We start from the raw sequence: 21572 nt of genomic DNA on the forward strand, positions 1-21572 counted from the left end.
TCAGATCTGCTTCTCACACTGAATGTTCTCTTTTGCCCTGTTAATTGACTGCTCAAGCAATGCTCACGTAGCACAACACTGCTGCCACGCTCAAACTCTTGATTATAACTTCTACTGCCTTCCAACATTCATCTGCAGCGAGAATTTCAAACTATAAATGCAGTGGTTGATGTTGTATGGAAGCATCGGCTTCAGTTATGATCACAGCTGCCTTCTGCAGGGGTATCTTTCCACCTTTTGCCCCCTCCAGCTCTATCTCAGTCTCTCTGGAATTATGTATTCCTTCCTCAATGATGTCTTACACAAGCCATGAGATAACTACTGTTCCACAAACACTTGACACCCAACAGTAATTAATCCATGCCTTCGTGACAAGTCTCTGCCTTTTCTCTATCTTTCATCACTCTTCCTCAGCCCTCCTTTCTTCCACCATCTTCCTGTATAGCAGAGCCTGTCAGTTAATACACACTGGATTCCTCCCCCTGCTCTTTAATTAACATCTCAAAATGTAAGTAGCCTAGCAAAGATGTCTGACTTCAGCAATAGCACAACACTGAGGTTGTTTGTGTACGCCTACTGCCCTAACTTGTATCTTTAGTCTGTCACCTCCTTGCAGTCTTTGTCCTTTCCCTCCAGCCCACCATCTCTTTACACAGCTAGTAATGCTACACGCAAGCAACAGCACAGCTCTCTTTGTTCTCATTTTCAATTCACCAGTGTGAGAGATGCACAGTCTGCTGCACTGCGTGACTTGTCAGGTCCTCCTGGTCACAAGTGTGTCGTGATTGCTGATGCTAAAAAAACTGGGCAGCTGTCAAATTTTACAGCCACCAGATAAATATTTTCTCTTCTCCAAAAAACAAACAAGACTTTTCAGATGACAAGTTTTATATTATAAGTCAAGGTATTTTACATCTTCTCTTGTATTAGAATACTACACTGAGCATTATTTGGTGACCTTGTCTACTGGGATCCTTACTCTTGTTAATTTCTCACTGTAGTTTTGGCACAGTAATTGAGCTATAGGCACTGGTCCATATTTCCTACTCTCTCTGACTATGGTTTGTGACTTTTCCATCTGCTCTCCTGACTGGATGGACGTCTAGGAACAGCAATGGTTCTGACTACTTTGTCCACATCCTACATATTTTAAGGTCTCACTGAAGAGAAATGATGCCTTTTTGAACTATTTGTGCATCAAGGATAGTGTCAAGAACAGCAAGACAGTAGCTGGCTTGCCTCTTTAGGAGTTTGGCTGTACTATTTCCTTCCTCCTCACAGAAAGTGCTGAATTTAAGATTTTTACTTCCACAGAGGAGAACTTGATAATCCCCTGGTGGGCGATGCCATCTGTCTGCTCAGGAACACATCCTTACATCAGAGACATGCAGAATGACACAATACACAGAGTTCTGGGCTCCACAGAGTGCTCACCACTGGGCATCCCCCCCATGTGGAGTGGTCACACTTGCAGGCACAGCTTTATCTTCTAGTAGTAAAACAATTTAAAGGATTTGAGTGTTCCTACTCACTGAAATCAACAGGGTGGTAAAGATCTATATTAGCTGAGGAATGGGCTAGACAATTCTTACACAGATGCAGAATTGGGCTTAAAATAGCAAATCCTTGAGAGGTCTTTCTGGTAACTGCAGTTCTAATAGAATGATAGAACGGCCTCGGTTGAAAAGGACCACAGTGACCATCCAGTTCCAACCCCCTGCTATATGCAGGGTCATCAACCAGGCTGCCCAGAGCCACATCCAGCCTGGCCTTGAATGTTGATGGGGCATCCACAGCCTCCTTGGGCAACCTGTTCCAGTGCATCACCACCCTCTGTGTGAAAACCTTCCTCCTAATATCTAACCTAAATCTCACCTGTCTCAGTTTAAAACCATTCACCCTTGTCCTACTATCACCATCCACCCTCATAAAGAGCCGTTCCCCCTCCTGTTTATATGCTCCCTTAACAGTCGATACAACTGAAGGAGCAAGGGGATGCAGTTTGGAAGAGAAGAACAGAAAAGAGGTGAAGGTAACAGAGAAAATGTTAATATTCTGCAGTGACAATTACTAAATCTTATGTTCCCAACGGATGTTCTCAAGTACGTGTTCAATGGATATTCTTACATACCTCTAGCTAGTGCACTTACTACTTTATTACGACTCTCAGTTTACAGCATGACAGTATATGGAGAGATGAAACAGGTACGATTAAGCACTCACAGAGTAAATTATCCCTGCATTAATACCTTTCTATCTGCACTTGACATTACAGTCAATAACACTACTGCTTTTCATTTTAAAAATTTTATATAAATTTACACAAAATACAGAAGTATATTAAAAATATCTAGCCAATAAATACTATAAATAAGCAAAACATTGTTTTCCTATTGGAGTTAGTAGACAGTATGTCACCGTTAGAATGTTCAGATTAACTTTGGAGAGAAAGAAACTTTCCTTTGCCATGGAGCACAGTTACAGCTCTCCTATGGAGAAGAGTAATCAATAAAGAAATTAAATCTAAAATATTTACAAGGGTCTAACAATCAGAGCTTTCAAAGTACAAACTGCAAGCAAGTTTGGAACAAGCAAAGACTCCCTATCTAGCTGGCCTGTTTAACTTCTTGTATATATATGGACATCCTTGACAGAGCCAGACGAGAATCAAATCTGCACAGCAGTCTCTTTGAGCAGTGTCTCAGTGAGAGAAGTGGCTGCTCAAAGCAGTAGAGCTGTTAGCCAGTGTCCAAGCAGCAGTGGCAGCTAAATCAAGCCTGGGAACACTGTCTACTGCTGACCATAACCACTCCCACCACTCTTCTGATTTACATGCTCATGGACAACAGGCAAGGGAACGCAGGCAGATTGAGAGGAATGGCTGGACCCAGTTGCCTTTCTAACCTTTTTACAGTGACAAGGGAGTCCAAATCAAAGCTTTTTGTTTTAATGCTCCTTAATGACATTAAACGGGGACAAACAAAGAAAGCAGCAGACTAACTTCTCCACTGATAACATAAGGCAGAGAGAACTCAAGGCAGTAGCTCACTGGTTTAAAAAAAAAAATACATGCTCATTTCTGCATTTTTTGTGTTCCCATGTGCTCTTTATTACCATACTTCAAGAGCGATTACTGATACACACTTATAAATGGAGAACTTCGACAGACACGCGCCTATAAAAAGTATTGAGGAATTGCCTGAATGACCTTGAGATTTAAGAGAGGACTCACTGACAGGCAACCAGATTCACACCCACCGTCTCACTGAGGAAGTCCCAACACTACAGCATAATGCCTGACAGAAAAATATTCATCTTCTTGCAAAACCAATAGGTTCACTGTCTAAAGGTTAGCATGCTTAGGTTTCAAAGTGTAAGGAGGTGCACGCTTTTTCCTTTTATCTTCTGATTTCCCAGAGGATTCAAACTTCCTCATGCTGCAGTAGGAGAGGAACATAGCTTCCATGAAATCAGCAGATGCACACCAAGGGGACCACCAGGCCAGGAAAAACAACCAACCCTTGTAGTAGCAAAAAACACACACACACACCATAACACTAGATCTACTCATAAGGCTTGACCACAAAGTTATTTTATTCATTCCAAAGTAAATCCTTTTGTTGACTTCCAATGAGAATATTGGAATTGGGGCAGGAGACTTCAGCATGGGGACCAGCTCTGGTGCTGCCCTAACTGATGCTGTTTTGCAGACATTTCAGTGGAAGAATTACGGTGTTGCCACAAGGAAAGTGTAGTCCTAGCAGTTCCAAGGTATATTTGTGATACTGAGAATCTGCAATTATTTCCATATTTTTCTTATTTAAGCGTCCAGAGCAGACATCAGCTGTTATTCATGCAGTAATCAGATAGCAGTCCACAGTTACTCCTCTCTTGCCCTTTTTTCCATTGAAATCACTGTATATAATGCAGATGTATTAATAGTACTGGTAATTATACAGCTCTAAATACACACGCAGCTGTGGATCTAATTTTGCAAGGTGTTTTGTGCTCTCAAACCTCACCTAACCCCAGAGTTGCAAAGCAAGAGAAGTTCTGTATCTTACAGGAGCAAAGCCTAAGGAAACAAAGTTTCTTACGCTAAACAGCTCTAGAAAGTATCTATCTGTCTATCTACAAAGTATCTATAGAAAGTATCTGTCTATCTTTTGGACAAATACTGTTGAGAATGCTTCAACATCTATTTATTTTTAATGATGAACAAGAAACATACTATAAAAAGGATTGTTTGAAAGGATTGTTTTCTTATTACACACACAATGCAGAGGGGGGAATGCCTAATAAAAGAGAAAGGGAAAAGATATAAATTCCCACAGTGCTAAGGTCATTGATTACTGCTTTAAGGAAAGAAATAGCACCCTACCTTCTAGAGCTTTATACGTACCACAAAGGCCTATTTTCAAATAACTCTGCGAAAACCTTACGCTGTGAGACACTGGTCAATCACTACAGTGCAGTGCTCATGAGACACAGGATTTGCCCGAGAGAGGGGAACAGAGTGAAGGAGTGACAGAAGGAACAAACAACGAACAAACACCCACATCATTTTCAAAACATCTTCAGCAAAACTGTACTTTGCTGTTACCAGCTCCAAGTTTGGAAAGCCCCAGCCCCTGCTGCTATGATCCACGCTGGTCATCGGCCTGTGCAAAAACGAAGCCAGGGCGTGATGCTGCAGACCTGCAGGAAGCTAAGTGCTACCTTGTAAAATTGCTTTGCAATGCACATGTCCTGCTCAAAGCAGACTGCTCCCTGCACCTTGAGCATCAGAAGGGATTTAATTTCCCTGCAAGGGCCCATGAGAAATGAACAATACAATGTGCACAGTGGGCATAATCCTTGACTCTTGTTGACGCCACACAGAAATCCATTCTGTCTTCTTCTAATCCTCGCGCACAGCCGAAGCTTGCATGATGAAGCTGAAGGGACAGGAGCTATTTATAACCTTTAATTTCATCCTGCATCAGTGGATTTTCAGGCAAAGGAAACAGAGCTTTTAGCTTGTTTCCCTTTTTAACCTGTTCAGTGCTCACAGCTTGAAGAAGTCAAAACAGGTTTATTTCAGAGTCATTTAGCGATGGAAGAAAATAAATACACAGAAATAGACTGAAAATGCTACCACTTCAAATTCACTGTTTACTCATAGGACAGGAGCAATGCAGGGCTCCCCACTGCTGCCCCTACAGTTGTGTAGATGTTATGTAAAGAGAGAATATGCAAATCACCAGAGATATCATGATTGTGACCGTTAGGCAGGCAGGCTGCCAAGAGAAGGGCATATCCATCCCCACTCCCTTGGTTCAGTCTTCAGTCCCCATTTTCTGTTTTGGACCTTGCAACTGTAAAGTCAACACTTCTCTTGTGCTCCACTAGCACATTTTCAGTATGGTTACACCACTACAGCAGATGAATTTCACACAGGTACACAGAGAGCTGCCTGCATGAGATAACAGACCTCCAGAGAAAGCAGAGCTTCTTTAAGCCTTCTAATCTGCAATGCATATAGCAGCACTAGCCTCTTGCACACAGACCTGGGTGAACAACTCAGAAAAGCTAAGACACTCCATGAAGTTCACACTTCTTGTTTGTGTACCATAATTTTTACAAGCTTATTGCCTGTTCACCACTGTTTGTCATTCTATTGCTTCCTGTGATTTGACTTTCCAAACCTAGGATGTGATCTATTTTGTTCTGTTAGGATTCCTTATCCGATTCAGTCATGCCTATTTTTCCTCCTCACTTTTTGGCAAACATTTCTACTGAAAGCTATTGCTGAACATGGATTTGCTTTGTTTTTGTTGATGAGCACCCAACAATTCAGTGGTGTAGTACATGAGCATAAAGCTTGTACAGAAAGAATATAAAAAAAACAAGTTCTAATAAACATTCACAGAAAACATCAATAATTTGAAATAGTCAGCAAGAAAATAATAGACAAACCAGGAAGAAAACTTAAAAAATAAAAGGAAATACACAATAAAAATCACATGTCTACATTGATTAGCCTGGTGTTGATAAGTCAGCACTTCCAGAAATAATTCCTGTATTTACCACACTGGTGACAGTACACAGCCATTGCTGGGTGGCTACTTCTGTGCCAATGACCTGGTGAAAGAGTCACCACAGGGGTGCCTAAAAACTAGATGAGCTCAAAGAGCAGGGCTTTGTCATGTCTGAACACATCCTGGCTTGGAAATCCCGAAGTCACACAGTGCTGGTTCATGAAAAACCACAAAGAGAAACCAAATCATGAGGCAAACCCAGGTAGTACAGATCCTTCGTTGGGTTGGATGTTAGGGGGAAGTTCTTTACTAGGAGAGTGGTTAGGCCCTGGAACGGGCTGCCCAGGGAGGTTGTGGATGCCCCATCCTTGGACATGTTTAAGGCCAGGTTGGACGGGGTCCTGGGCAACCTGATCTGAATGTGTATGTTTGGTGGCCCTGCTAGGCAGGGGGGTTGGAACTACATGATCCTTGGGGTCCCTTCCAACCCGGGTGATTCTGTGATTCTGTGATTCTAAGATCAGCAGCACAGCATCAGAAATGACTGATCTACAAAGAACCACATAAACAGAGGTGAGAAATGTGTGTGTTGAACTACTATGCTGCATTTCATGTTAAAAACACAAAAACCACCTCCAGTGCTCTTCCACAAACCCCTAAAAATAGAAATCAGTCTTTGAGACCTCCTTACAAGGTACACTGAAACACTTAAAAACATTTAAAGCTTTGTGTGCCTTTTCCTCCTCCAACCAACAGTACAGAAGACAATTCTAATACCTGAGTAAATAAAACCAAATGCACCCTTTATTTCTTTTCTTCTCACTTTGTATTTCCCCCTCCTGAATTTCCTCTTTACTTTTTAAGAGTGACTGCAGGAGGACATACTTCATTTTTAAAACTCAGCTAAGTAAGCCTGATGACTGATGGTATACAACCAATGCAATTCCACTGAAATCTTTACCAATTTTTAGCAGCCAGGTACGTTATTCCTTTTTTCCCCTCTCTCTCTCCTGCAATTTTTGAATCAAATCCCCTCTACCAGGGATCACAAGTCCACACTTACTTCCTGTCCAGATGTTAATATTCACACTGGGTAAGATTCTTAAGTCAGTTTACAAAAACTAAGCACCCTGTTGCCATTGCCCTTCATTGAAAACTGGCACCTTTGTCCCTCAGGAGCTTTTTTAAAAAAAATCCCAATGGTAGTCAATCAAATGCTTCTTTCAATTACATTGGCAAAGAAGCAGAATTATTCAGAGGGGTTCTGCAGATATGTCACAGACGCAGGAAGTTCAGATTTAATTTCCGGAGAGTGACACGTGCAATATGCCTTTCCTGACCTGCAACATTTGAGGAAGTACTGATCAGATTAAACTACCGGACTGGAAATAAGAAAGGATTCTGAGGGGAGATACACACACACATGCACACATATATAATGTTCTATTAAAAAAACGTATTTACTGTCATGATACTACATTGCTTAAACAGAGAGCATCTCCCCAGCAAACAGTTTCCTACCTCAATGTAGCTGTTCTGATATCTAGTTCATTTGAAACATACAATATATGTAAAAGAAAGCATGTGGATTATTCCTCAGTTCTACTTAAATGTGGACTGCATGTAAGTGGTTCATACATATTCCTCATCCCTCAGCCTACAAAAATATTTTTTTATGGATATATACACGTACACACACATAAACAAAGAAAGGAACTCTATGGAAGAGAACTTACTTTAATAGGGAAGAAATGCTGGAGGGATGAATGTGCTTGAGGAAGGGGCCTAGATCAAGAGACACACAGATTCCATGATCTGATTTATTTGCAAAAATAAAAACCAATTTTACATGAGCCTCTTAAGTTGCTATCAAATCTTCTGTGAGAGGGTCAACAAGATTTAGGTAAATACTTCTGCTTTAAGAAAGAATTTTCTGACTCCACATCTATTTGCCTTAAGTCTGCCTTTCCCCTAGTGCCAGTTCTCCCAGAGAGGTCATAATCTTTCAGCTGTGACCATTTCTGCTCCTATGGGAAATGGTTGGCAATATCTTTATAATAGATTAAGGTCAGCACGTTGCCACATGTTAAAGCAAGCAGAAGATGTGGAGAAAGATTTTGAGCTGCATCTAAATGCTCGCTTCTACTCAAGCTCCCCAGTCACACAGAATCACAGGGTTGGAAGGGACCTCAAGGATCACGAACCTCCAACCCCCTGCCACAGGCAAGGGCCACCAACCTCCACACCCAACACCAGACCAGGCTGCCCAGGGCCCCATCCAACCTGGCCTTGAACACCTCCAGGGATAGGGCATCCACAACCTCCATGGGCAGCCTGTTCCAGCACCTCACCACTCTCTCTGTGAAGAATTTCCATGTCAAATGACAGACTCCAGAAGGCTGGGAAACTGCTCTGGCTGTACTACATTCTACAGCCTCCAAAGGACCTGCTCCACGTCTCTGCCTGGTCTCCCCTCATCAATATCCTTGTTTTCTTTCTCAATGCCTGCATATCTGAATGTAGCTGGATTACAACAAACTCACTCACTCTTTATTGAACAGACTTCGTCCATTACTTCAGTGACTCATTTAAGGAATAAGACATTGAGAGGAAGCAGAACAGCATAGTTTCCACACAGAGAACAACATACATTGAACCCAGTATCCAAAACAATTTAGCCCAGCAAATCTAACTCAAAAGCTTTCCATAAAAACAACGTCAATCTCAGCAACATCCAGAGTTTCATCACACAAAAGCCAAGTGAAACTCTCCCAAATGTCCTGTACCTGTGGAGAACACAGCATCTGCCTCTGAAACAGAAGCTACTCTGCCTGAAACATAAAACATACAAACTTGACAAGTCTTCTCGCACTGTATGTACAATCAACAAAGAAAATGCATTCCAGGTTTAGAAGCATAAGTAACATGCTATGCATTGGGAACTAAAATGTACCGTCAAAAATAATCCACTGTTCAAACAGATCCAGTTATCCCACCACAATTCCTTCTCCACTTCCAACAGAAGTGCTTCTAAAGTTGTTTCAGGCATGCATAAGGCATAACAAGAGTCCTCCCAAAAGAAATTTTGAGTTCTTGCCCACAGCCCTTCAAGGAATATTTTCCTTATCAGGTATTCATTTATACAGTTGGTTATGAATGAGTAATGATAGTAGCACAGCTGATGCATTTAGGACACCACAGACCAAATCTTCATTAAGTGGAGAAATCTAAGTAGACCAACTGAACAGCAAATTTTTTGCACACTTGGCAGTTCAGAATGGCTTCTGAACCTATGCTCTGAGGTGCTGGTTTTTGGGGTTTTGTCTGTTCTGTAAGCCTTTCCAAAATAATAATTAAAAGCAGCTAGATTACACGGTACATCACACTTATTACTAGAAAACAGGGCTAGATACCATCTGCCCATTTTATTACTTGTAGCACTGCTGACCTCAATCCTCACCTGAGTGCTGCTGTACTTTAACCTACTGTCTACAGATTGGAGCCAAACAGGGTAACAACATAGCTTACAACACGAGTCATCAGTAACGTGAGCTTGGATGCAGAAAGTAGCACTGCTTGTGTTCCCCAGCTGGGAGCTGCAGTACAACACAGTAACTGCACCTCCTGCAATAGCTGCATAGGGTATGAAAAGGCTATTTTGCAGAGCTTTTTCTCTCCACAAGCTCCTCGGCACAACCCAAACATAGGAAAATGTAATCCCAATGGTAACACATCTTATCAGTTTGTGGAAGCACAGTAACATGATCTGCAACACTGCATGCAAACTACATTCACTGTAACTTATGTTTTCTGAAGATATTTGCTGTAGAAGAACTGTAAGTCCTCAGAACTGCCTAAGAAGAGATGAAAAATAAATGGAAACGTTCAGTAGCAGGGCATGTCTGAACTGTATCTGCTGAGGAGTGCTATGACACAATCCACAGTAAAGAATCTAGCCTGAAGTCAGCTAAATCCCAAGTAGTTCACATAGTACCAAACTACAATGCTGAAACAAGAGACATGAATGACAACAGTGTTTGAAAATTACCTACAGACAACACTATTTCTCTTCTCTGAAATGTATATAACTGTTTTCTAATGTATACCAGCCCCTCCCTGAGGGTTACTTCCCCATTTTCTCATGTTATATACCAAGAAAAAAATCAAAATATTGCAGACAACGGAATTTCAACAGTTTACAGCACCTACCCAATTGCACAAAAACAAACCCAGAAGTGTGCACTGCACATCTGTCACCACTCCACAAGTAAAAGGGAAAAAAGTAGCTAAGATGCACAAGATTTCCAATACACACATGGTAACTAAGTTTGTGAAACACAGCATCAGGCCACCAGCAGTCCTACAGCCACGGCAGCAGATGGCAAGATGCTATACTCCGGACCTTGAATTGAAGTGTCAGTAGGGTTGTAAATCACTGCTGTTAAATCAGAGATGGATGCATAAATGTCTGTTTTCATTTCTCTATCAAAACGCACAGGACATCTCTGCATTGTTACTCATTATTGTATAAATATGTTCCTTTCAAGGAGTTCTTCATGTTTTGACTTCACAACCGGCCAGCCTCTGGTAGACCAGAGAAGCAGCAATTAGCTGCAGCCACACAGTTATTAGTCAGACACAGCAGCCACACTGCACGAGGAAGAGACTGGAGATGGACTCCAGTTTGTTACACGCTGAACTCGGCTCTTAAGTTACTACAGTCCTATGAAATACTCTCATGAAATACAGTAGAGGAAACAACTTTCTATATCTCAGAACATCATCGTTCTAAGCCCTATAACCTTTCCTGCTTATACAACAGTCTAAGCCATAACTAACTCGAGACTCTAATCACTGCCAAACAGCACTTTGCTGGTTACCTTTTTGTGTTCAAAAGACAGCTGAAGTCAGTAAAACACAATCAGCTGAGACCAACAGCTGTGGATCAAGATTTGTAGATTTTGGAGAGGCCACATTCACACCGAGATCTGCTGTTTTACTCCAGTTTTATTCTAGATTCATTTAGTCCACTTGTCTGAGGAGCTTTAGATAATACTTACATTAATTGCAAAGAAGGAAAAAAAACACAGAATGCAAGAAGTCAGCACTTAATTCCAACTATTATTCTGCTAATATTTCACAATGAAAAAATCGAAGCTACAAATAAAATGTGTCTAAGTTAGTTTAAAACAAGAAACAGTCAACTTCAGAGCTCCTATAACTGCTGCTCAAGATGGCCCAAAGATACACCACCTTTCCTTTTCATTCCCTCTTCCTCGCCAAGAGGTATAAATGTCACCTTCATTTCCTTCTGCCTCCACAAGGTCAGGGAGCTCAGCACTCTTCATCCCAAGATGACTCCCAAACGTGCTGGTTAGCATGCTTCCACGTGGAGACTATTGATCTCTGCAGTTGTCTGAACGCCAGAGAGCCAGCAGAAATCCCACTGCTGTAACAGTGCTATGGGCTGGGGTCAGCCCTCTAAGAAAGTTATTTGCACAAGCCTGAGCAACGAGAGCAAAGTGGATAGAAAAACATTTGGAAGTATGATTGCAGAAGAGGCAAAGAGAATCATTTCTCAGAAAAATTTGTGGAAAGAAGAACCCAAAACAAAAAACGTGATCAGTTTCTTCCGTGAAAACAGGATGCAGCTCAATCAACATCCAAACCATCAGGAGGTTCAGCCCAACAAGGCGTCACAAAGCCTCTATTTCACGTGCAGCCACTGCTGCAAGTTTCAAGTATGAACAGCTCCAAAAATGTCTCTATGTGCAAAAAAAACAGAAAATGCAAACACTAAAAGGGCCAAATGATAAGCTTCTAATGGCCAGTACTTGAATCTTTTTCTTAATCACTTCTTACGAGCACATTGGTTTTCCAAAGTATAATCATGATTTAAAATAGTGGCCTTTATTGAAAGATGTTTTAAGATTATTCCTGTTCTTTATTATTAAATCTATGAATAGACTCAGAAGTTAGTCTGGTTTCTAATTCTCACTGATACTCCACATAAAACAATTAAATCATTCCTGCACATTTGCAACAATTAAGACACCAAATCTCCAGTCAGTACATAGCTGCTTCTTTAGGACATTTAGCTTAGCAAGCAGGAACAACTGTACCTAAATTCTTGTATTTTTTAGGAAATCTAACACATTAAATGCATTTACAATTTTGCTTTATAAACTCAGAATAAAGATGAAGAGATCCAGAGAAAAATATGCAAGAAAAAAAAACAAGGTAAAATCACCAGCATCTTGTTTCACAGAAATCAACGTAAGCATTAATCTGGAAGAATTATTCAATGAATCAACAAGGTGTTGGCTGAACAAATCATCTCAATAAAACATCCCAGGTCTTCACAGGAACAGAGCACCTAATTCTCAGTTTACAGCATAAAGAGAACAGGCAAAACTTCAGAGATGAAAGTAAGGATAAGTTTATGCTAGGATTGAAAGGGAAATGTGGATTTTCTCATTTCTCATAACAAAAAGACTCAACCCAATTTATTCCAGGCATTCTCACACGGATGACACTGGGACATTAAACAATAGCCAAGTGTATCATGTCACACTTGGAACAGGGGCCACTCAACTGCATTAAAATTCACATTCAGTACATTTAAGATTAGATTCACAATTCATCCTAAACTGACTGCAGAAACCCTGTCAAAGTAAAAACTGAGGCTTTGACATTGCTCTACCAACAAGACCACAAGAGCAGTAGGAATTCCGCATCAGGTAACGTGACTTTTTCAGGAGCAGACTCAAATGAGAGCACACATGCATGCTTGGTAGAGCAGACGGGCAGGCACATACATGGACACAAAACTACCCTTGTGTGTGCAGTCACAGCTCTGTCCTCCCACTTCAGCTGATTTGATCTGCAGACTCTTTCAGAACCAGGCCATGTTGTGCAAGTCCATATAACCCCACCAAAACCCAGTGGGGGCAATGCCATTTTGGAGCAAAGGGGAATCTGGGTCTCGTGGCACTGTTTGAATGAAGGGTTTTACAAAGGAGGGAATTCCTTTTCTTTCAGTTTATTTAAATGCTCTGCAGTTACTATGGTTACTCTGAAGGCATTTGAAATCTGCCTGCATGATGCAATTGGTGAAATGACAAGGCACAAAAATTGATGTTCCTGTGAAACAGGCTGTTCATCCAGGATGGAAAACCGAAGGCTTGTAAATAGCTGATGCCGAGGATCTCAGATTCAGCCCACCAGCTCCATCTCAAACACCAGCAGTGCTATCAAATTAGCATTTCCACTGTAGCTCTCTCAGTGACATGGGGCACAAGTGCTTTTGTTTCAACAAAGCCCACTGTGTTGAGTTCATGCATTGAGGCTTTAAGACAATAGAGAAACGTCACTCAAAAGGGCAGGAAACAATGAGCTATTATTTATCTCGGTTATCTGGCCTATCTATCAGACAAGGAATAAGAAAATCTTGTTTCTTTCTCAAATGATGTCATAAACCACAAGAGAAGCAGCAAACACTTGCTTCTCACTCTGCAATGGCTGCAATAACTGACTGGAAAGAACACATCCTCTGAGTACTTGTGCTTGCCAATTTTCCTCCTGTATTCCAGATAAAAACACCACCACCAGCGTTACAACAAATGCACATTAAGCTGTGGTAAATTAATGAACAAAATATGGAAATACACAAATACTCATCCTTCCCCAACACATATCAAGGTATACAAATATCAGGGTAGATATGTTCAACCCAATAAATCCTGTTACTTTAACATTTCAGGAAGTATTGGAGAAGCATTTTTCTCCACACACCTTTTAATTCACTAACCTGCTGCAGGGTGACTATTCAATAACTTACTTACCCTTGCTTCTTTATCTTCAGCCTGGTGCCATCTGCGACAGCAAAACAAGTAGAAGGGTGGAAGCAGAAGGAAATGTTTGCTAAATAAAATCTAACCAAGGGATTCAGGTAAGTGTTTTCTATTACTAAAAGGAACCAAACTGTTACTTTTCCAAACTAGAAACCTGCAATATTGATTTCAATAAACACAAACTGAATACAAAACAGACAGACCTGCTTCTGTTAATATTAGGAACTAGGTTCAGAAAGCCCATTCTGTCCCGTAGCACAAGTTGTCAAGACAACAGGGAATTTCATCAGGGCCATTCCAGGCCTTGATCCTAAAACGTTAGTGCCACTGCCTGAGAGCAGGGCCATTGGCTTCACAAGTCTAAGAATAAAGATTCCAGGTGTCAGCTCAGTTATTACATCTCACAGAATAAATGCCAACAGAAGGTTTCTGGCAGAAAGGACAACATGTCATGGTTAAGAGCTACGCACGTGATCTTCTAGAACTTCTTATGATATCATCTCTCAAGAGCTATTCCATGTGTTTGTGCTTCAAATAAATTTGGAGCTAATGAGATATCCACCACATCCCCAAACAAGCCAAAGTTTCTGAACCAAACCAATGTTTCCTTTAGTGAACTCTGCAAAGAGAGGCTATGATTCCTTTTGACTCATCTCCAGTACACATTCCTAATTCATCTAGCATCATTTCCATCTTACATTCTGAGCTTTAACAGACCACTTCTTGCCATCTCTCTTATCTCTCTCAGATAAGACATCTCAGTAAGACATCTCTCTTATGATCTCCCCCCTACCAAAATTATCTACATATATCAGGACAGTTGAAAATCCTCGTATGTGAGAATTCCCCATTTCCTGTGCCCTGCAAGTTACTGCAACATGAAGATTACATGCAGTTTTTCACAGTCTAAGTGATTCTACTTCGGAAGGCAGCTGGCCAAATGACAGCCTAGAAAGATTACAAAATGGTCAGGGAAGACACCACTGAATGAAACCTTGCTTTTAATAGAACTAAAACTATATATAAATGTGTATTGGACACCATTAAGAGACTCTCCTGCACCAAGAGCATCACTGAGATTCTCTGTATTTGTACATTCTCTGGTTTACAAGAGTTGAGTAATTCTTTAGTGCAAAAATAAGAATGATATTTCCCAAAAGACACAGTGAACTACTATCATAAACACAACCAGTATCTTTGATCACGAGTACTGTCTGCAGCGTAATCTATTACCCATTCTTATCTATAGATCTTGCCATGCAGTCCCATAGGTTCTTCAAAACCATAACGTTAGAGCACCAGGGGAAAGTAGGAATAGCTATTAAAAGAAAACTACAGAAAAAATTCCCTTTAAAAATACCCCCTGTGAAGCAATTTCAGCAGCCATAAAAAAAGCAGAATTAATAGTGAGTTGATTTAGGAGAGAGAATTTCACAGGATTACAGACAAAATAACCAGCTTTCCAAAGAACTATTTGGTAATTTGAGAACTAAAGACACCACTTTCATAACCCAGACCAGCAAACACCCTGCTGCACCTCCAGATTCTATGTTTCCTTCAGAACAGTTTTATGGCCAAGGTTTTGAAACACAATGGAAAGGTCACCACAGTCTAATAATACAGAATTCTAATGCTGTCCAACACATACTTACTGCTCCTTTTTGTCTGTATACGGTTTTTAACCTGTAAGAGCAGGAAACACGTCAAATATTGCCTATGAAGCATTTAAGAAAATAATTTCCATCACTAGAGTCCCCAGAATTGGAAAATAGCTTTTTTGTTGCATTTGCTTCATTCTTTGTAGTTATTTTAAAAATTAAAGCAGCATTTCTCCCCACAGTCCTAATATTTTCATCTAACATTCCACGAATATCTCCTCATATGCTGCTTATCTGCTTCTCAGATTCAGTTTGCTTACTCTGGCAAAACTCAAGCTGGCACAAAAGGAAATTAAGCTCACGTACTGCCTACAACCTTAAGTTCAAGATCATCAAAATCACTTCACTCAAATTAATGAAAACTAGAAGATTAAACTGTTGCAAATTCTCTCATTTATATGGAGTTATGTCAGCAGGAAACAGTTTAATATTATTGGCAATGAGAGAACAAAGGACAAGTGACCCTCTGAAAGGCAGGGCATGGATAGAGGAAGGAACTCTTGACGAATGCACCCAATCAAAAAAGTTCTGATTTTGATAATTCCAATCCTCATTCAAGTCAGTATGTCCAGACATAACTATGCTATGAGTATTTGCTTATATTTCAGTACCACAAAGAGTCTCTCATGGAGCTGGACCATAAGTGTAAAGATAGGATACTGAGCATGCTTCCATGCTATAAATCACCCACCCTTAGAAGATAGAAATCTGAAAGCATCTGAATTCAGAGCACTCTACTGCAGCCTTTTTGGTTTGATACTGAAGCAAAGGTTCTTGCCATCCCTTTCTAAGAAAGCTTATACTTCAATATTGTTTGGGACTAATAGCTACAGCCAATAAGATGTATTTATATAATATACACACAAAAGATATCTATCTAGTATCTATGAGTACACGAGCCCCCTAGTACTACACCAGACATGCAGAAGTGACTGTGCACATAGCAAAGACTTCATGAAAATACAATAATTATGGCTGAGAACCAGAGTATTACTGAACTTCTCCTCTGACCCAGAATACAAGGGATCGATGCCTGCGCCTCCACACATGCATGTAGACACACATGCACGCATTTTTCCTTGCCTGTCAATAACAGAGAGAGATGTCTCAAGAAGGGCTCTTCAGTCCTCTGACAGCTTTGACAGCCGCTGTCATTACAGCTTATCAAAAAGAGGACACTGTATGATATCAGTATGTTCAAATCCCTTCCTCGCTTCTGCCCTTTCCTTGACGTTTCTTATCATTTGCTGCCAATACTCCTTCACTTTGTAGAATCATCACTGACACATCATTTCAAAGTAAAATTTGTAACAAATTTAAAAACTTATCTTCTGTCATTTATAAAACTCATGCTCCTCTAAATTAGTGAATACTACCTTAACCAAACGTGAAGCTGCAATGATGGAAGCTACAGAGAAACCATGAGCTAGATATGTTTGCATTCATAGAAAGTTGAAAAGACTTATTTTTTTTTTCAGTACCTGTTTGAAAAAGTAGCATTTGTTCATTTATGAGGCCTAGCAAAACATGGGCTGAATTATGTTTCAAGCCCCCCACAGTGCTCCTGCAGTACTAAGTTCTGAAAGCAATTGCTCACCACGGGAAGTCAGCCAGGAAAGGAAGCTGTGTCTATATAAGATGTCCACAATTGTTGTTCTACAAGCTAGTTACAACTTGGCTGCCCTATCAATAAGAAAGGGACAGGCTCAGAGGTGTTGGGTGATTCCCTGATACAATCCATCCCTGCAGCAAAGCCAAATAAATTTACAGTGCCATGACCACGCACCTAGGACAGCTCACTAGGTGCTGTGAGAATGGCAGTTCAGTGAGACCTTCAGGCCTGCAGTCTATCACACAGCACTCCAGTCATCGAGCTGCAAGACAAAATCCAGAAAGTAGTGAAAAAAGCACGTCATTCCCACCAGCTATTCCAAAACTGTTGTTTCTCCCTGGCATATCACTGTGCAGATTACTGTGTGAGAAGACTTCAATTTCTCAGACACCACAAAGCCACGACAGATACAAGACAAAGAGAATCTTAATGCTCTGAATCCACATGAGCCTGGTTCAAACAAGAAGCATCTCTCTGAAATGCCTTTGATGTCCACACAGGCATTGCACTGATTTCCACAGGTACAGCTCTGTTCTAGGGATGCTATGCAGCTGGCTGGAAGAAGAAGTAGGACCATAAGAAAACAAGGTGATGAAGCTCAATGGTTTTGTGTCCCAGCTAGTTTCCAACAAGGAGCAAACCTGAAGTTAAAATTTCTTTTACATTACCATTCTCACAACAGAGGTTTTTTCATTTTTATTCTCTATTGCCCTGTACAGGTTATACTTGTGATGCTTTTTCTCAGAACACTAAGGGCATCCTCTCTACTCCACTGTGAAGGCTGTTAACTTTCTTGTCAAATTTGGACTAAATTGGTGAATGCGTCCACAGTTGGAAGGTAAAAAGGCAATAACGAAATACAGTAGGTGTAAAGACAGGATTAGTCCTTCACAAAGCTAGTTTTGAGATACTACATAGCAAAGTCATAGCAGTTTAGCCTGGTAATCTTAACCCATTTTTACAAGGTGTCCAAGGTTCCCAAAGATGGTTCAATGGGACTTGAAGTGCAAGTAGAAAATGGACAGAGGAGATGACGGGAACAGAAACAAACAGAGTGTTCTGCACTACCTCCTGCCTCCATCTGTTAACCTGTTTCTCTCCACTTCCCTTTAGTTACTCACTACTAAATAAGTATTTTAATAGCTACATAACCAAAGCCATCTTTCTCACAGATTTATGGAGAAGGCCAAGCTGGTGCCTGGGAACTGCAAGCCCTTTGGTGACAGTTTAATTCTGGTCAGAGAAGTCAATAAATCATTCTCACAGAAGTTGTTATTGACCTTGAGCAAACCCTGGGAGAAGAGATACAATCTTACATTTCATTAGGAAATAAAGGGTTTTTCTGTTTTTAGCTCGATCAGCTGTGGGTTGTTACTGTGGTGTTTTGGTTGTTTTTTTTTTTCCATTGTTGACTTAAACTTTTAGAAAGAGAGCAAACAATAAAAAAGCAAAAAGTGCAAAGCCCCAACTTTGGAGGGGAACATTAAGTTCTATTGCTTGACAAACACCGTACTGACTCACCTGGACAGCAGGGAGCAGAGCTGTGTTCCCAGCATTTCAGGATACTGACCTGAAAATCAGGAAGGCAATTAACATACATCCAGCCTTCTTGCCTCACCCCATGGGTGCATGGATGATGTTTCACAACAACATGCAAGTTTCTACTGGACAAATTTTCTTCCTTTTTCAGACAAATTTAGACAATTTTTGTTTAAAGTCTGAAAATGTTTTTCAGAACTTGCACATTACTATTTTAATGAAATATACTACCTAATACTAGCTAAGGCATTCTCTCAAAGAGTGTAAATAAATACCAGTACACAGCACAATTCTACTTTCCTGTCCACAAATCCTCTTTGTAATGCTGGGCGAGAGCAACAGTTACACCTCCAGCCTCTTTTATATCAATATTGATCCACTGTGTAAATATGAACTTAAAGCACTTGTTTCATACATACATACTACACACTTTAAGTTAATGGTCTTTGAGAACAGGTGAAACAAGGAGTCACCAGACTGAAAACCCCTTTCATAACAGTACTATTTGTTGCTAGCAACAGCTAGCAAATGCATTCTACAAGCTATTCTGCCAAGCTGGACATACACAATGTATCTGTATGAAATGCTATGAAAAATCTGTACAATTAAGTTGCAGGCATTCTAACTTTTGCTGCATTAATAAAATACACTTTTAATAGACAGGCTGGTTGTGCTAGCTCCCAGTGCTAAACAAAGTATGTTTAAGATACTACTATCCTAATACCATAGAGACAAGGTTCCTATGGAAATATAAGTATATAAGCAACATTTAGTAATGGATGTAAACAAACACAATCTAAAAAATTCATACTTGTATTTAAATATTTGTATCTGACCTTTCCTATGACCAATATGAATTCTAGCACTGTCTTCACCAGAAACAGGAATGAGCCTGCAGAAAGGCTCAAAGCCACGTCTGCATAATGGCTAAGGAAAACCTGAAATGAGGGGGATAAGGGAGCAGCCCACAGCTGCAAAGGACAAAACAGCAGCTAACAATAGTTATTGCCATAATGCTCTACTGTTCTACTTGAGAGAAAAACTACTTCTCTACTACATTTGGCATATCTGAAAAAAATTGAAACAGTGTGTCCAAGTCACAGCAGAGGTAAAGAAAACAAACCCAACACATACACGCTTTATTATCGCTTCACTTCATCATCGACTAGAACACGAGAAAAATCAATAAAAATCCTATACAAACACATCCACCATAATAAAATATGTGGCTTACATATATCAAATCCTAACAAGTGTGCTTGCACGCTCAGTGGAGAAAATCACTTCATAAAACAAACCCAGGGGAGAACTAAAACCCAGAAAAGGTGTCTAAGGAGGGGCAAAAAACGTGAATGATGTACTCAAAGTATTAAAAACAACTCTCTATTAACATACCAGACTTTACAAGCCAACGTTCTTAGCCATTATTCCATGACTCAGTGAATTTCTTGCTTCCAAAGAGCCGGACATATTTTTTCTGTGCTGGAATCAGTTAACTGAGGTGAGCACTATCTGTTTCTGCCCCTCATTCATCTGATTTCTTACAGAAACAACCAGTTCAGGTCTCAGTCACCCCTTCTGTATGGTGAGCGTACTGCAGCCAGCATCAAAAATTGCACAGGGAACTGCAACTCCACTGAACTGAAAAATTTGAGTACAACCTCAGGCTTGCTTTAGAGCCCTACTGATGTCCAATAATTCCCATGAAACAAACGTAAGTTAAGTTCTGAATAATTCCATTAAAAAAATGTTGAATAAAATCTAATGTTTGCCACGGTGATTTTCAGTTATGATTTGACAGACAAATAATAATTTCCTTATTATTCTGTACATTGTGAACTTCCTGATTATTTCCATGATTTGTAGTCAAATTTTTTGACAATATTTTTCATGTTGAAGTCGCGTTTTCAGCTCAGAATCTCTCTCAAGCAGCTGTCTGTAACCTTCTCCAGATTAGGTTCTACAAACCTCCAGCCAGTAAACCAAAATATTGAGGAGAACACCATTAGTTTGAGAATCACACTACCCCAGGAAAGTTAAATATCTGTTCCTGTAATTACTAAGGTTTTTGAGCAGGAGAGAGCAGGGAAGACATAATTTGCTTGCAACTCCAAAATTTGTTCTGTTGTCTAATTTAGTTCACTTGCTTGTCTTTTTTCTGTCCAGCCAACAGCCTCCTATTCTTTAGCAGGACACGTCCTTTCCTAGACTTCAAACATTTATTAAAAAAATCACCACCAGAATTGAGACAGAAGACATTTCAACAGAAAAGTGATGATGAAGAAAAACAAAGAAAGAACAGAGATGAGCCTTGTCTTGGTACTGTGGCTTATTGATTTCTCTTAAAGATACAATGTAACAAAAATATAATTCTAATTGTATTCTTTTTTTTTTTTTTTAATCAAACCAGTTATGCCATTACATTGTTATTCACATTGCTTTCTTAATCTCTTAAAACAAATTCGAAGTGAGGGTCCCTTGAAGGTTCACCTATTCCAGTTTGCTTGATCTTGGCTGCCTGCCTATCACTCAGATTGCTTTTACAACATCCTTTTATTGAGCTTTCTTTTCATTGATGCCCTGTAAGGCCAGAGACACTTCTCAAATCAATTCTCAGTGAACCTGAATCAATTTCTGAAGCTCACCATAACAAGGGAGAAATATTTTTTTGAGACCAGAGCTGGTCATGTCTTTAATATATTGCATTTATTTTCTCATGTAATTTTACATCAAGCTTCAGACCTATTGCAGACAATAACTCTAATATATGCTTCTAAAAACCAGGAGCAGGGCATGAACTTGCATTACAGGTATTACAGCAGCAGACATTTACACAACAGCCCTCTTTTACTGTGAAAACAACAACGTGTAGTCCCAATTTCTCAGCTAG

At 40.2% G+C, this 21572-nt stretch overlaps 1 protein-coding gene across 1 annotated transcript in view; it reads right to left on the reverse strand.

Annotated features, from left to right (window-relative positions):
- BRSK2 (BR serine/threonine kinase 2) overlaps positions 1-21572 on the reverse strand; it is a 304802-nt gene that overhangs the window by 223196 nt on the left and 60034 nt on the right. The gene's annotated exons all lie outside the window — the stretch shown is intronic.

Source organism: Lagopus muta, chromosome 6 (assembly GCF_023343835.1).
Source record: "Lagopus muta isolate bLagMut1 chromosome 6, bLagMut1 primary, whole genome shotgun sequence".
NCBI lineage: Eukaryota > Metazoa > Chordata > Aves > Galliformes > Phasianidae > Lagopus > Lagopus muta.